Genomic DNA, 18,236 nt, shown 5'->3' on the forward strand with positions numbered 1-18,236 from the left:
CACACCGAAGTCTGTTCACTCGAAATCGTTCTGACAATTATGTTTTATGTTCAAAGATATGTTTAAATTCAAATTCCAACGACAAAAAAAAGAGAGATAGAGAGAGAGAGAGAGAGAGAGAGAGAGAGAGAGAGAGAGAGAGAGACAGACAGACAGACAGAGAGAGAGACAGACAGACAGATAGACAGACAGACAGACAGACAGACAGACAGACAGACACAGACAGACACAGACAGAGAGAGACAGAATCAAATGTAAAGCGAACTGTTTAAACCTGTTGCGATAATTAATGTACAGTTCTGTAAAAATAAACTGTACTCTTAGTGCCCGACCCGACTCCCCAAACCTACGTCGCGGTTATCTGACGCTCTCTCTACGTCGTGCCTCTGCGTGCCTCCATTACAGAGAAATGGAAGGTGAAAATCTTTGTGTCAGTTTGACTCTTGATTTTAAACAAGTCGCGTAAGGCGAAAATACAACATTTAGTCAAGCTGTCGAACTCACAGAATGAAACTGAACGCTATGCAATTTTTCAGCAAGACCGTATACTCGTAGCATCGTCAGTCCACCGCTCATGGCAAAGGCACTGAAATTGACAAGAAGAGCGGGGTAGTAGTTGCGCTGAGAAGGATAGCACGCTTTTCTGTACCTCTCTTCGTTTTAACTTTCTGAGCGTGTTTTTAATCCAAACATATCATATCTATATGTTTTTGGAATCAGGAACCGACAAGGAATAAGATGAACGTGTTTTTAAATTGATTTCAAAAATTTAATTTTGATCATAATTTTTGTAATTTTAATTTTCAGAGCTTGTTTTTAATCCAAATATAACATATTTATATGTTTTTGGAATCAGAAAATGATGAAGAATCAGATGAACGTAAATTTGAATCGTTTTATAAAAATAATAGGCCTATTTTTTTTTACAATTTTCAGATTTTTAATGACCAAAGTCATTAATTAATTTTTAAGCCACAAAGCTGAAATGCAATACGGAAGTCCGGGCTGTAAAAGTTGTTTCAATTTGTTTCCATTTAAGGGGAGGTGGGCCAGTGCACTACCTTTTTTTTTATTTTGAATGTTTTATTGTGTCTGAATGTTATTTTATGAAAGAAATGAACAAATGATGACAAAGAATAGTCACTTTTTGTATTTTCGGTTGCTGGTTTTTGTTTTACGCGACAAAAACAGTCAAAATACAGACAAAAGTGGAGTACAGGAGATACACGGATTTTCATCAGATGTGATTGTCACACTTCTAATTATTGTTTTATTTTATCCTTCTGGGTATGCTCTAGAGTATTACGAAGCAGATCTTGTTTATTATATTTATATTTGGAGTTAGGAACACTTCTTTGTTACAACTGTCAAAATTTAGGGTAACGCTTGCGAAATTATTTTTTGAAATAATCTGGATATGACTATAATAAAATTTCAGCAAAATCCCTTCGTAATCCCCCAGAATGTTATATTCTGCACAAACTACAAAAGAAAATATTGCTCTAGCTAAATTACAGCCAGAGAAATCGCGTAACCCAAGACGTAACCGTAGGCAAAATGGCTGAACTGAGAAAAACGACATTGAAGATTGAACACCACAGAAACACTATTGGAACAGACATACAAGGACAAAACTGTGTTATGAATGAACAGCTTAGTTTATTTGAATTGCAAACTACTTAGCCTTTAGCACGCCAGCAGAGAATTTATGCGTCCATCCCTTCTTTCCCTCTGTCAACCAGCATGGGGATACCGCCCCAGCGCTAAACGTGTATCAATGACCCGATTCTCGTTTGTATTTGCATGCGAGAATAACGGTATTTTTAACGGTAACTTACTTGAGCCAGAACGAGGCTTATTTTCTTCCGTTATCTCGTCGATTTGTTGGTTTCCTCGAAGTTTTCTGCTTTTGTTTTTACATCGATACAGTACTTTGGTGCTTCGACAAGCAAGATGGAGGATGATGAGTTTGAAACTTTCGTTTGAGTTGTTTTTTGACAACAAATCGTACGTGGAATCTGAACGATTTACTGAGGAAGCTCTTCGCAATGAACTGTGTATCGCGGTGAAGAAAATGACACAGTTCGTCAAGACAGTGACGGAATTTACGAAAGTGCAGATTGATACAAACAGTTGCTGATCCAGTTTCGTTCGTGAAATGGCAGGCCCAGCAAACATTACCGATAATCTGACTGATGTTGGATACTTTCTCCTGTTTTTGTTTTTTTGCGTAGCAAATGCTCAACTTGCTTGTCGAGGAGATACTGCACAGAAACTGACTCAAATTCAGCGCAAAGCAAGCCAGTGCCGAGACGTAAAAAGTGTGCTGCATGGCGTGTTCGGAAATGGCGACCTGTGGATCTGCGTGGAGATCAAAGCTTTCCTCTGTATCGGAAACACCGGCAGAATCCAAACTTTGGCCTAGTACCAGCGGAACTACTTGTTGTTGCTAACCGAACTAATAAAGACATGGTCCTCTTTCTTATTTCGAGCCATTGTTATCGTATCAAAGGTTGTTTCTCAAGGAAAAATTCGCTTTCGGTTGTCACCGATCGTTTGATGTGTAACCAGGATGTTGTAAAACCGAGTGAACTTCGGGTGTTCCCGTCATGGCCGAGAGTCTCTTCGGTAGTTTCCGTATGCAAAATTCGTAAGCTGAGCATGCGCACTCACAAAGTAAACTGGTTCCCGATTTCGGTTTATGAAACGAACCAATGGATGTCGAGTACCTTCCAAATAAGGACATTTCCGTTCGATTACGATTGCTGCCTTTGCAACGGACTAGTGGCTGAGTGAATGGAACATTCATCAAAACACTGATGTCATGTTATAGGTCAAGAGCTGCTGCGCAGTTTCGTATGTCGTGAATGCACTGTTTTGCTGAGGACAAAGCCGTAACTAGCCTTTGAAATGAGACATTTTTTGGCGGGGGAATATCGACTACAGAAGACAATCAATGCCACACATGTTCACATTTTGTCTTTATTGACAGATAAATAGGACACTTTTGACAAAAACACCGACACACATGGATGATAGGTATGTTATGGAAACATAATCTGCTAAAATACCCAAAACAGTGTTTTGAACGATTTGGTCAATTTTGCACTGGCCCACCTGCCCTTAAAACGTCCGCTACTGGCACCTCAGTCGGACCATACATAACACTCTGAGAAGTAACCAAAGTGTTTTCTTTTAAAGTAATTTGTAACTCTCCGCTCCGCACGCCAACCAAAACAATTCCTAGGAGACGCCCACATCGTTCGGAAAAAAAACCCACAAAAAAACTGTCCCGAGCCAGGACTGAACTAGAAAGGGTTTCCATGACCACGGACGTAGCTTTGTGCCGAGGCTGATCACGTGGTCAGGTTGACCAATGGCAACGCGACCCTTTTACGGCCTCTCTATTGTCCAATGTGTGTACTCTATGACCCCTTGAAAACTTCAGCGATTGGTGTGAAGTGTACTCTTTAGAGAGGATGAGTTCAGCGGTTAATTGCTTTTAACATACTTACCTGAACAGGTTATAGGCCATTATCTCGAGATGCCTTGCTTTCGGCAACAGTTCTTTGAATCCCTCCCTCCCTCTCTCCATCTTCTCTCTACCAGTCTGTTTCTCTCTTTGTTTCTCTCTCTTTTTCACACTTTTCAACCATTAACTATTCATATTCATTTGCATAATGTAGAGCAGTCCCTAATTGGGCGACAGTTGGCTGTTAAAAGGAAAACACATAAAACAAACCAAAAAAGAACACTTTTGTAAGCTTACTACATTACTTTTGAAAAAAAACCATCATTGGGTTCATTTCGCGTCATTTTGCTTTCGTCAACAGGAAAGTTTTTGTAATGCCTCTCTCCACCTCCCCATATGCTCCCCTCCCCCATTTCTGTCTCTGTTTTTTTACATTTAGTCAAGTTTTGACTAAATGTTTTAACGTAGAGGGGGAATCGAGACGAGGGTCGTGGTGTATGTGCGTGCGTGCGTGTGTGTGTGTGTGTGTGTGTGTGTGTGTCTGTGTGTGTGTGTAGAGCGATTCAGACTAAACTACTGGACCGATCTTTATGAAATTTGACATGAAAGTTCCTGGGTAGGAAATCCCCAGACTTTTTTCCATTTTTTTGATAAATGTCTTTTATGACGTCATATCCGGCTTTTCGTGAAAGTTGAGGCGGCACTGTCACGCTCTCATTTTTCAACCAAATTGGTTGAAATTTTGGTCAAGTAATCTTTGACAAAGCCCGGACTTCGGTATTGCATTTCAGCTTGGTGGCTTAAAAATTAATTGATGACTTTGGTCATTAAAAATCTGAAAATTGTAAAAAAAAATAAAAATGTATAAAATGATCCACATTTACGTTCATCTTATTCTCCATCACTTTCTGATTCCAAAAACATATAAATATGTTATATTTGGATTAAAAAAAAGCTCTGAAAATTAAATATATAAAAATTATTATCAAAATTAAGTTGTCCAAATCAATGTAAAAACACTTTCACCTTATTCCTTGTCGGTTCCTGATTCCAAAAACATATAGATATGATATGTTTGGATTAAAAACACGCTCAGAAAGTTAAAACAAAGAGAGGTACAGAAAAGCGTGCTATCCTTCTTAGCGCAACTACTACCCCGCTCTTCTTGTCAATTTCACTGACTTTGCCATGAGCGGTGGACTGACGATGCTACGAGTATACGGTCTTGCTGAAAAATGGCATTGCGTTCAGTTTCATTCTGTGAGTTCGACAGCTACTTGACTAAATATTGTATTTTCGCCTTACGCGACTTGTTTTTCTTCTCGTGTCCCTTTGCTTGTTTGTAAGTTAGTTTGTTGATTTTCTGTTTGTTTTAATTACTGTTGATGAATTGTACGCTCTTAATATATGTTTTACGCGCAAAGTAAACATTTATTGCCGGCGTAAAATTGAAAATATTGATTACGCCTTCCTAGGCAAACCTGAGGTGGTGATCCAAATCATTGATACGAATTGGAAGGACTTCATTTACAAATAAAGAAATAAATAAGCCGTTTTAGTGATTTTTCCCCGGCGACATCCACCTTTCGAAGCCCAAGAGACATTCGCAGTGATGTAATTTGGAAACATCTGAAATAACTAACTGTAAAATGCTCCGTTACCGTTGCCGATTATTTCTTTTCATACAAACAGGATTTCACCTTCTGGCGATAATCTCTTTTGCGTTTGATTCTTGATTCTTTAAATTAATTTTTTCAGTGCTATTTAGTTGTAATCCATTACCCAAGCAGATGAAACCCGTGTGAATAACTGAACACTTAGACACTGATGTTCAGATGGTACGTGTGTGGTTACATAATTACAATAACCAAAATTGCAACCCGAACTGTCCAGTGAAGTGCTTTTCCAAGTTGCATGTGAGTGTGTGATTGTGTCTGTTCGGGGCGCTTCTAAGAAATTGTAAAAGTTTATGCGTAAGCATTTGCGATTTTCCGGTCTTGTACTTTTTCGTCAGTTTTCAGCAAACTCAGTTATATCATGTCACATTAGTGTGTGTTTCTCTTTTCTTTTATTTTTTCGTGTGTGTGTGTGTGTGTGTGTGTGTGTGTGTGTGTGTGTGTGTAGTTAGTTGTGTTTTTTTTCAAAGATTTGTTTTTAGCCAAGTTGATAGAGCGCTTGGGCGACTTACTTAAAAAACAAAAACAAAACTTCCCTTTTTTTCCAACTAAGATCCTTTATACTCGTTTTAGGAATGGGTATGCTAAGTACATTTTTCTTGGCGAATTGTTGTGTTAGCTAAGCAACATTACGTGAATCGTTAAAACATGTGGGTTTTGTTTTTTAAAGTATTCCCCGCTTAACGAATTAAGATTTCTATGCAAAACAACGTGTGTTAACCCCATGTACAAAAACAGTACATGTAGTACATGCTTGAAAGTGCAGAGTGCTGTTGCGTCCAAAGAATTGAGTATTTCAGTAATTATGTCGACTGGTGATAAACACACATACAAACACGCGCACGCATTAACAAATCATAGAGAAACAAGCAAACAATTCGCAGAACAAACGTATATTAATGTGTGTGCATGCGTGAACGCGTGCATTCGTTTGCTTGACTAACTGACAATGTCAATCACGCTTTTAGAAGAGAACCGCTGATTTCAACGTGGTATGGCTTTTACGCGGTCTTATGAGCCTTCTGTAAGACGAGCAGCGTTCGGCCTGTAACAAAACAGACCATCCAATAAACACCAGCGAAGATTTCATTGACGCGGCGGTCAAGTGTTTTGAGTGGAGTGGGCGGAGCGTTGGGTTTATCACATGACCATTTGGGCCAATGGATGAATGTATTTAGTATGTGCGCTACTTTACTGGCGGACCACGAAGCTCGAAGAAGGTGTCAACTTGATTTCTTCATGCAATAAATCGTTGGCAGAAAAAAATGTTGCCCTTGGTGGAACGGGAGCCGCTCAGAAGAGGCGTGATAGAACTTGTGCGCGGTTCATGCATACACAACAATCATTTTTCTTTCAAGGTTTTATTTAACACTATGTGTTCGTAAAAACCGTTGCTCAACAACAAAAATAAATTAATTAATATTTTTCATCCTATACATGCCGCTACAGAAGCACACAGGGAGAGGTAGACGCGGCGAGTCGTGTCGTCTGTGAGGTAACGATCGTGTCAAATCATAGTATCTGTTAACGACGCGCCGAACCAAGGTCAGGGGGTGGAGACAGGGGTAAAGAAGAAAAAATATGTGTATTCAGATTCATTCTTCTTTCAGTTGATCAGCTTACTTGACTTCTATTTCCCGAAAGTTTTTTTTGTTTTGTGCGCAAAATTATCGATTGTTGTCGTTGTGGTATAGTTGGTTGTCGATATTTTTTCTTCTCAACATCACTGGCTTGATTTGTTTAATGATATATGTAGCAGGCAGCACACGTCTGTTTCAGAAATCGTTTGAACGTCTGAATTCTGTTATGATACAACAATATAGATGATATACAACTTTTACATGAGAGAAGAAAGTCAAACATTATCTACCTAGAACATGTTGTCTTGTTAAGTTAGCATGCGTATTTTGTGTTCTATGCTATTCCTACTCATGCAGATGTCGAGTGCATTTGAGGTAGAAAAATAACAACAACCGGCAGTTTTGTCGCGACATTTCTCGCAATAATGTTTTGGTAAAGTTTACTTCCTCGTCCGGATTTTCACATGTAATTCACCCTCCTTTTTGGATTCATTTGATTAAAATTCTGTAAAAGTAACTTTCGACAAAATCCGGACAACAGGATTGCATTTCAGGATTAAAGCTTGCAAATTATTTTTTGAGTTTGGCCATTAAAAGTCAGAAAATTGTATTTAAAAATAAAATGTGATGAATCGATCCAAAAAGATGTAATCTTATTCTTGATCATTTTCTGATTCCATAAACAAATCTATGTGTATCGATTGAACACTGGATTTCCCTTCTTTGAGCTATGTGACGTCAGAGGCCGACAAAACGTCTGTTTAGGCGGCCAGCCGAGACTACAAAATAGTGCATGTTTGTGTGCGTTCAATCATAAAAACTACAAGAAATTCTACCCAGATACATAAATTTTATTTGTATTTTTTTACCAAAATATGACAATTTACACATATCTCGACAGTCGTTCACCTCGACCGCTAGCGCGGTCTCGGAGGAACACTGACTGTTTCGATCTGTGTAAAATGTCCTATTTTGGTCAAAAATACATACAACGTTTAATGTCCTGTTTGGATTAAAACAAGCTCGAAAAAAATATACAATAGAAAAAGCACAATTTCATAAGAAGCGCTTTACACTACTGCGCTATACTGGCTTTCTGTGGCGTGAACGCGACAGCGGTCGCCGTCAGGTATGAAATCGACACAGGTATTGAGTTTTGTCTTCGTATTGTCTTTCATAATGTGAGTTCGAAGGGTTGACTGAATGTATTAATTTCGTCTACGCGACATGTTTTAAGATATTGCTTACTTGTCAACTGCGATCACATGTCTAAACGGACTGCGGCTGCCAGTTTCGGCCCAAACTAACGTTCACAACCTGTCTTTCACAACCTTTAAAATCATGTTTGTTTTAAATTTATTTTTTTAATTACATTGTACTATCTCTACATCACCAATACATAAAATTCATACACTACCATCTCGCTATACCGACTGCTAAACGTATCAGACGGACGGGACGGCTCTCAGTTAGCCGAATGCAATCACGTTGTCTTCTGCGCTTGAGTGCACCCCATACACACCTCTTGACATACTCTTGACATACTCTTGAAAGCGATAAGACACCACCCGAGTAGCCAACGGCGGCTTTCTTTAATTGCGATAACAACTCGGGTAGACAGTTTCAAACTGTCGTTAAAGACAGGTCCAACTACACTTACTTTTAAGATGTTACATTATGGAGGTCAAAATGGCCAATTTTCTGTAGTTTTTTTTGGAACAATCTATCCTGTTATTGTATTAAAAAAGAAGCTTTAATTTTTCGGCACTATATTTGATTATGGTGGACTCAGTGGAACTCATTCTGATAAGCATCGCTCCACGGCTATTGCCAGTTGTCTCTCTGACCGGACGCTACAGTCCTACGCGAATCTATATAAAAAAAAGAATACAGAGTTATCTCCCATATGTTTTTCGCGAGCACTGATCTAAATTTGAGATCAGTGTTCGCGAGACGAAAATGATTGCAGATTGGCCGACTTCGACAGTGATCTCCGTTCTGTTCTTCACAGTTATGATAAAGACATCGTTCTAAGGTCAAAACAAGTCGAAATTTTGGGACTGCTGCCGGAAGGAGACCGTAATATATGGTTTCATCTCTGTCAACTGGTTACAGAAAAAATCGTCTGCTCCAGTGAGCGCCGAAACCAAACGGTTGATTATCACGTGACACTTTTGTCATATTTAGAATTGTTTGCACAGTAAATACAGCCGCGAAAAATAGCTCGCTTGAAACTGTCTTACATTTCAATTCCTTCGTAATTTTAAAATGACAAAACACCATGAAAAATCATTATCGACGATCGCGAATCTGCTTATATCAATAATACATTACAAAAAGCTCTAAATATGCACACACACACACACACACAAATCGGTTTCCTTGCCAGACAAGGAATCTCAAGGCATCCTGTCAGGGAGAGAATGACCTGAACTCCTTTTGACCTGAGTTCAAGATGAGTGGAACTGTCCTAACATTCTCAGAGAATTATTTTCAAAGTTTATGTTTGTTTTAAACATTAATATGTGAAAACAGAATTAAGGTAGGTGATCAGCGATGCTGTCAAAACTACTCACATTACGTCATATATGGCTGGTTTTTAGTGTTGATATTTTTGTTTCGAGCGACAGATTGACTGATTTGTTTCATATCGCTTAACCGGTATTTATTGTGGGTTTTTTTAAACATTTTTTATTAGGTGTTTTTTGTGTTTGTTGTTGTTGTTGTTGTTGTTGTAAGCACGCTGCTGGATTACACACACACACACACATACACACACGGCTGAGTCTGCAGGTGACCCGTCTGCAGTTTTACTAGATATTGCTCGTCGTCGGCGTGTGCTCTTTCAGTAGATATTTTTGTCTTTCTTTGCATCCACATTGTGACACAGTGAAGCCGTCCACGCTGGGTGGTGGGGGTGGTTTGGACTCGATAGATAAAATATTACGATTTTTAGCATAAAGAAAACAAATCCGAATTTTTGAGCGATGGGACAATAAAATAATGAAAAGAATTAAATAAATCTAATTGATCCCTTGACTTTGGGGTAGCGCAACTCTGTTGCTACTAGCTTTCTTCTGGGAGAATGCGACCCGAATTTCCCAGCGACGGGAAAATACATTAATGACAAAAACATCTTATAGATCCCTTGACTTCGGGGTATCGCGACTTTGTTGCTGCTAGCTTTTCTCTGCGAGGAAGCGCCCGAATTTCCCAGCGATGGGACAATAAAGTAATGAGAGAAAAAAAATCTAATATATCCCTTGACTTTGGGGTAGTGCGACTCGGTTGCTGATAGCTTTTCACTGGGAGGAAGCGACCCGAATTTCCCAGCGAATAGACAATAAAGTAATGAAAAACAACAATCTAATATATCCCTTGACTTTGAGGTAGCGTGTCTCTGTTGCTGCTAGCTTTCCACAGGGAGGAAACGCCCCGAATTTCCCAGTGATTGGACAATGAAGTAAAGAAGAAAAAACATCTGATAGATCCCCTGATTTGGAGGAAGCGCGACTTTGTTCCTGCTAGCCTTCCATTGGGGGGAATTGACCCGAATATCCCAGCGATGGGACAAAAAAGTAATGAAATAAGAATCAAAACATTTAATAGATCCCTTGACTTAATTTGGAGATGACAAGAAAATATCGGGCGTATTTACGTGATTTGTAAATCGCGGGGCGATTGTTTTACATTTTTACGAATCACGGGTTAACACGCTCGCATATTACGTCTTCTATGCTATTCCTTCTGATTCTTTCTTTATTTGGTGTTTAACGTCGTTTTCAACCACGAAGGTTATATCGCGACGGGATTCCTTCTGATGCAGGTGTCGATCGCATTTACGATCAAAAACAGGAGTTTTTGCGTCAATTACTAAGGGCATTATGCCAAAAAGCGCTGTATGTCAGCAAGGACTTGTTAGTTTGCTTTGAAACTTTCCGAATATTTTGCCTACATACTACATGTAAGCTACTACGGGTAGTACATAGACAAATTGAACGAAATGACATAGGAATTAATGCCTTAATTTGGGTGCGTAATTTGTCGCAATAATTTGTTGCCGAAGGATTTTAATAGATATGCGCGGAGCGGAATGTATATGGCCTTTCTGATTCCTTATTGAAAACATTTAATAGATCCCTTGACTTTGGAGATGACAAGAAAATATCCGGCGCATTTACGTGATTTGTAAATCGCGGGGCGATTGTTTTACATTTTTACAAATCACGGATTCACACGCTCGCATATTTTGTGTTCTATGCTATTCCTTCTGATGCAGGTGTCGATCGTATGTGCGGTCAAAAACGGGAGTTTTTTGCGTTAATTACGAGGGGCATTATGCGAAAAAGCGCAGTATGTCAGCAAGGACTTGTTAGTTTGCTTTGAAACTTTCCGACTATTTTGACTACATACTACATGTACTACGGGTAGTAGCATAGACAAATTGAACAAAATGACATGGGAATTAATGCCTTAATTCGGGTGCGTAATTTGTCGCAATACTTTGTTGGTGAAGTTTGTTTAATTCAACTGGTAAAAGTAGCACAAATGGTAAACATTATTTAGTGTGTGTTATTCATGTGTTATTTTTGTAAAAGAGTAATTCATTCAGTGTTCACAACAGGTGTTTTAAAAATGTGTTTAAAAGTGGAATGTTTACAGTATATACAACAACTTATTCGGAACGATAACCTCGATAAGATCAAACGAATTATGTATTGTTTGCTTGTCATGTGGGTAATCCTTACACGTAACAAACAACAAACAAACCACAAGGTAGTCCACATCGTATGGCCCATGCAGAGAGGTAATAAAAGCTCGGAAAAAATCAGACACTCAGCGAGCTACTTCTGTTCTCCGACAGGGCCTATTTCTCCCACATGAAAGTTAGCTGCAACAGAGTCGCGCTACCCCAAAGTCAAGGAATATATTAGATTTTTCTCTCTCATTACTTTATTGTCCCATCCCAAGGTAGTCCACATCTTATGGCCCAGAGAGGTAATAAAATCTCGGGAAAAAAATCAGACAGTCAGCGAGCTACTTCTGTTCCCTGACATATGGCCCATCATGGCCTATTGCCTATTTTCGCGGATAGGTGTGATATTGTGAGAGACGGACTGAATGACACTTGACTTAAAGTGTGAAGCGACTAGAACACCAAAAGCGTTTCTGCTTCAAGACAGGCCTTCGCACTTAGGCTGTGTCTGTGACGAGCTGGAAACATAAGTTAAATCAAAGCGTGAAATGTGTTCGATGTATTTTTGATTTCTTCAACATTAATTTTGTTTAAATTGCAGTTTCGGTATAAGCGTGGTCCCTCTTATATACTGATAATGGTAATAGTAATCATAAACAAGTCGCGTAAGGCGAAAATACAATATTTAGTCAAGTAGCTGTCGAACTCACAGAATGAAACTAAACGCAATGCCATTTTTCAGCAAGACCGTATACTCGTAGCATCGTCAGTCCACCGCTCATGGCAAAGGCAGTGAAATTGACAAGAAGAGCGGGGTAGTAGTTGCGCTAAGAAGGATAGCACGCTTTTCTGTACCTCTCTTTGTTTTAACTTTCTGAGCGTGTTTTTAATCCAAACATATCATATCTATATGTTTTTGGAATCAGGAACCGACAAGGAATAAGATGATCGTAAATTTGGATTTTTAAATTGATTTGGACAATTTAATTTTGATAATAATTTTTATATTTTTAATTTTCAGAGCTTGTTTTTAATCCGAATATAACATATTTATATGTTTTTGGAATCAGCAAATGATGGAGAATAAGATAAACGTTAATTTGGATCGTTTTATAAATTTGTTTTTTTTTTACAATTTTCCGATTTTTAATGACCAAAGTCATTAATTAATTTTTAAGCCACCAAGCTGAAATGCAATACCGAAGTCCGGGATTTGTCGAAGATTACTTGACCAAAATTTCAACCAATTTGGTTGAAAAATGAGGGCGTGACAGTGCCGCCTCAACTTTCACAAAAAGCCGGATATGACGTCATCAAAGACATTTATCAAAAAAATGAAAAAAACGTTCGAGGATTTCATACCCAGGAACTCTCATGTCAAATTTCATAAAGATCGGTCCAGTAGTTTAGTCTGAATCGCTCTACACACACACACGCACACACGCACATACACCACGACCCTCGTTTCGATTCCCCTTCGATGTTAAAATATTTAGTCAAGTTTTGACTAAATATAAAAAGATAAAACAATAATAAAGTTTTTTTATGTATTGCAAATCCTGACATGGTTCTGGGCGTTTCACAAAATTAATGTGTTAACAAAATTACAAAGCAATGTACATAATGAACATTTTAAAACAAAACCATTTTCTCCCTATAAAAATCAACTAGTACTGTGGCATCAGCATTAACAGGGAAAACAAATCTGAAAATTATTAAAAGCACAATCACCTACAAGATGCACATTATAATACATTATTTATCCAGAATCTATCATAATATTGATTGTTTGTTATTATGTGTTTGCGGCTGCCAGTTTCGGTCAAACTAACGTTCACAACCTGTCTTTCACAACCTTTAAACTCATGTTTGTTTTGATTTTTTTCTTTTAATGACATTGTACTATCTCTACATCACCAATAAATAAAATTCATACACTACCATCTCGTTATACCGACTGCTAAACGTACCAGGCGGGCGGGACGGCTCTGAGTTAGCCGAATGCAATCACGTTGTCTTCTGCGCTTGAGCGCACCCCATACACACCTCTTGACATACTCTTGAAAGCGATAAGACACCACCCGAGTAGCCAACGGCGGCTTTCTTTAATTGCGATAACAACTCGTTTCAAACTGTCGTTAAAGACAGGTCCAACTACACTTACTTGTAAGATGTTACATTATGGAGGTCAAAATGGCCAATTTTCTGTAGTTTTCGGGGGAGAAATCTATCCTGTTACTGTATTAAAAAAGAAGCTTAAATTTGTCAGCACATTATTTTATTTTAGTACCAGTTCAGTGCCTCATATGGCTTTTTGACCAATCAGGACGGATTCTAGGTGACCCTCTAAATGTTATAACGTTCAAGCAGGGACCCTTTTTGTTTATCAAGCAAAACATTGACAAGACAAAGTACAAATTTAAATCAACAATACCAACGTGATTTATTCTAAAGAATGACACTTCAAATGCTGCGAGATAATACTCTCTTTATCTAAAAAAAAAAGTACAGAAAAGCTAGTTTTGTCGGTGGGTGCTTCACGGAATAGCAAAGCACCGCCCATCCTCTGAGTCTGCAATGCCGACCCGCTCACTTGGAATCTAAATGATCAAAGTTCGAAAAAATCTAGTGAAATTGCGTCACTCGCTTTACGTCAAATGTATCTTTACAGCATTTCCCATCGTCTGGAGTCGGTTCTAAATCTCTCTCTCTCTCTCTCTCTCTCTCTCTCTCTCTCTCTCTCTCTCTCTCTCTCTCTTTTTTTCTCTCCTCTCTCTCTCTCTCTCTCCCCCCCTCTCCCTCTCTCCCTCTCTCCCTCTCTCTCCCCCTCTCTCTTTTTCTCTCTCTCCCCTCTCTCTCACTATTCTCTTTCTTTCTCTCTTTCTATCATCATCATCATCATCATCATCATCATCATCATCATCATCATCATCATCATTTTTCTTTTCTTTTCTTGCTCCTCTTACAGTATCACAGTAAATGTTCCCAAATAGATCCTAGTTACCTCAGAGGACGTTAATCCCCAAAGTCAGCCAGTCAGTCAGTCATTAAAGGCAAAAGCGAGGTAACGCACAACTGGGTCCGACCAGTAAAGCCGTCGCTGCCTGTGTGACAACCACCATAAACATCTACCACAGCGGGAAACTTTCAAGTTAAGTATTTTCAACCATCATGTGCCCGCATTCAACTTTACAATCAAAGGATGTCTGTTGAGATAATCGAATGGATCAAAACTTTGAAACCTGCGCGCATATTCTAAGCCGACTAACACATAATTGTTAAGGACATCATAAAATGGTTCTCGGTGAAAACTTGACCGAGGGCCATTTTACGACGTCCTTGACTCGAGTGTGTGACGTATACTCTTATGCTCTGCTTCTTGGGCAAGGTAAAGAACACCGAAAATATTTCAATGCCGTTCTCGAGCTACGCTGACTTTTACAAAGGGTACAGCTGACACGGCTTACGTAATCTGGTTTCCTGGTCATTTGTGTGAAAAATCTGTCCGACAAAGAAGAAGAAGAAGAAGTGCGCGCAGACAGAGAGAGAGAGAGAGAGAGAGAGAGAGAGACAGACAGACAGACAGACAGACAGACAGACAGACAGACAGACAGACAGACAGACAGACAGACAGACAGACAGACAGACAGACAGACAGACAGACAGACTTTCCGCACTCGTTAAAATGTCAGTCGATACTGGAATGAATGTTGAAACATTGTAAACCTAAAAAAAAATAATAATATTAATAATATTAAAATTAAACATTCATACGAGTTACTATCTGTGACAAGAACGCATAAGAAGTATAGCAACTAAATATTAATCCGCTTACCCATTGCTCCTCTTCGCACCTCGGCCTGTGAGTCATCCTTTTCCTGAGTACTTGCACACAAGTTTTGCGTATGCATACTTCAGTTCGTCTGGAAAGGGCTGTTTTGAATTCTTGTTCGCAAGTTGAACAGCACGACTGTATTTGACCACGAACACCAAATCGTTCTTTCTGGAAAAGTCTGCCAGCCGTTCAGTAAGATCATTCCAACTTCTGAATGTTTTCCCCAACTGTCATTTGTGCCATTTCTCAGCGATTGATCAACGGTGTGGTTAATATGGATGTAGTAAGTGTCGAATTGTGAGAATGCACAGTTCTGTCCACCAAGTGGTTTTTTACACTGCGCGTATTTGCACCAAGTAATAACGTGTCACATCAAAATAGTTCTTTACCTGTCAGATAGTTTAGCGCCAAAAACATGAACCAATGATAGCCCATGGATTAGTAAGTCATATGCTGTTGGGGCGGGGCCAATGAACTAATGTCAACACAGTAAGTATCAACCAATGTTTGGCTCCGCCCCCACATCACGTGGACTGGGTGGCCGAGTGGTAACGCACTTGCGCTCGGAAGCGAGAGGTTGCGAGTTCGACCCTGGGTCAGGGCGTTAGCAATTTTCTCCCCCCTTTCCTAACCTAGGTGGTGGGTTCAAGTGCTAGTCTTTCGGATGAGACGAAAAACCGAGGTCCCTTCGTGTACACTACATTGGGGTGTGCACGTTAAAGATCCCACGATTGACAAAAGGGTCTTTCCTGGCAAAATTGTATAGGCGCTGAAAAGTAGGATATGCGCCGAAATGGCTGCGATCTGCTGGTCGATGTGAATGCATGATGTATTGTGTAAAAAAAATTCCATCTCACACGGCATAAATAGATCCCTGCGCCTTGAGTCCGAGTCTGGAGATACGCGCGCGATAGAAGACTTCATATATATAATCACGTGACCCATAAACCCATCGCCTGTAATTAGATCATACTATTACCGCTTCAGTTCTGAGACATCCTGCTTGCTGGCGCGCGCGCAGAGAAAAAAATTCCCTCTTTATCTTCGCTTCTGATGCTCATCCTATTGTTGTTGGCACTCGGGTTTGTTTGTTTGTTTGCTTAACGCCCAGCCGACCACGAAGGGTCATATCAGGGCGGTGCTGCTTTTGACATATAACGTGCGCCACACACAAGACAGAAGTCGCAGCACAGTCACATTATTCTGACACCTGACCAACCAGTCCTAGCACTAACCCCATAATGCCAGACGCCAGGCGGAGCAGCCACTAGATTGCCAATTTTAAAGTCTTAGGTATGACCCGGCCGGGGTTCGAACCCACGACCTCCCGATCACGGGGCGGACGCCTTACCACGAGGATTGGAACTCGGGTAACAGGGAGCGAAGGGCAGTGCCCCACCTAGTGATCGAGTGCCACAACCCAGACTTTTCCCTTAATATATATATAGGTTTTAAACTCCTGCTTCCGGATTATACAAAACACATTAAAACATGTATTAAACAATGGCGACTGCACGTGAGAGGGAACAATAAAGAGACCAAAAAGCAATGTACTCACGTTAAAATGACGAACACGGAACGAATAACAGCGACGTTTCGACCTAAGGGTCTTTTTCAGGCACATAAACACAAAAATACACACACAAAAAAGAAGAAGAAAGACGATAGAACAAATGAAGAGAAGAATAACTGACAAAACAACTGCACTGCACAAACCAACAAATGACAAAGACACAACACTTCGAATTAACCTAAAATAAATCTCATAACAAAATAATTGTAATCATTTTTTTTTTTACAGGAATGTATATGTTTCTGTGTTTGTTTTTGTTTTAATACAAAAAAAAACCGTGATCAAATAATCAGAACTCTTTCAAAATATTCTGAATAGAATATATTAAATGCAATAACTTTTTTTTTTTTAATTCAAATAAATGTTTTAGTTTGACTGCATTTGAATAGAAACTGAATTCTGATGAAAGCAGTTACTGTAAAGTCATTTGAAGTCACATGATAAAAATCACATGGTTTAGTTGAGCAGACCACAAAGTGCAGAGCTAAAATATGTGTATGAATCTGTGTGAAAATCCAGTCCGTTTGTCCACAGGGATGCTAGGAAGCAGTCAAATGGGGTCGCTCAATCTGCTCAAATCCAGTCAAATGGGGTCGCACGGGCCGACAAATGGGGACGTCCCCGTTTGTCGGAAGCGTCCCCATTACCATTTGACTGCTCTCCAGTGACAATCGTCCCCATTTGTCGGTAAAACCACCTACACACATACACACACACACACACACACACACACACACACACACACACACACATACACACACACACACACACAAGCAAACAGTGAAAACCCATTGATTGTTCCAGAATAAACTGGTAATGTGTGACAATATATATATATATATATACAGTCGAACCCACCAATAAGAACATCACTTATAAGAAAAATGGCTTACAAGAAGGGACTTTTTATTTCTCTACCAAATGCCTTCTTTCTTCCACTTAAATTCTCCGGATAAGAGAAACTTCTTTATAAGAGGCACTGGTTATTAAAAAGGAGTTTTTGTCTCCCTTAAATTTTTTGCAATGCTCGCACCCGATGTGATGCAGTTATGCAGGACTGGGTGTGCATGCAAGTTGCTGATGTATGGAGAATACTTTAGAGAACAGAAGTTTTATTTTATTTTATTTATAACTTTTTAGTTTTCTGTTGTGTAGTGTTTTTGTTCACAACTCCCTCCCACCTTAGTTTATGTTAGTTTATGTTATGTCATGTGTTGTGACACACATTTATTTATTTCATATTATTTAATTTATTTTATTTCATTTATTGCAATTTATTTTATGTTATTCCATTTGATGATATTCATTTGATGATATCCATTTGATATGTTATCCATTTGATGATATTCATTTGATATGTTATCCATTTGATGATATCCATTTGATATGTTATCCATTTGATGA

At 39.2% G+C, this 18,236-nt stretch overlaps 1 protein-coding gene across 1 annotated transcript in view; it reads left to right on the top strand.

Moving 5' to 3' along the window:
- Window positions 1-18,236, top strand: part of LOC138961705 (uncharacterized) — a 42,246-nt gene that overhangs the window by 20,925 nt on the left and 3,085 nt on the right. The window lies entirely within an intron of this gene.

This window comes from Littorina saxatilis, linkage group LG3, assembly GCF_037325665.1.
Source record: "Littorina saxatilis isolate snail1 linkage group LG3, US_GU_Lsax_2.0, whole genome shotgun sequence".
Lineage (NCBI taxonomy): Eukaryota > Metazoa > Mollusca > Gastropoda > Littorinimorpha > Littorinidae > Littorina > Littorina saxatilis.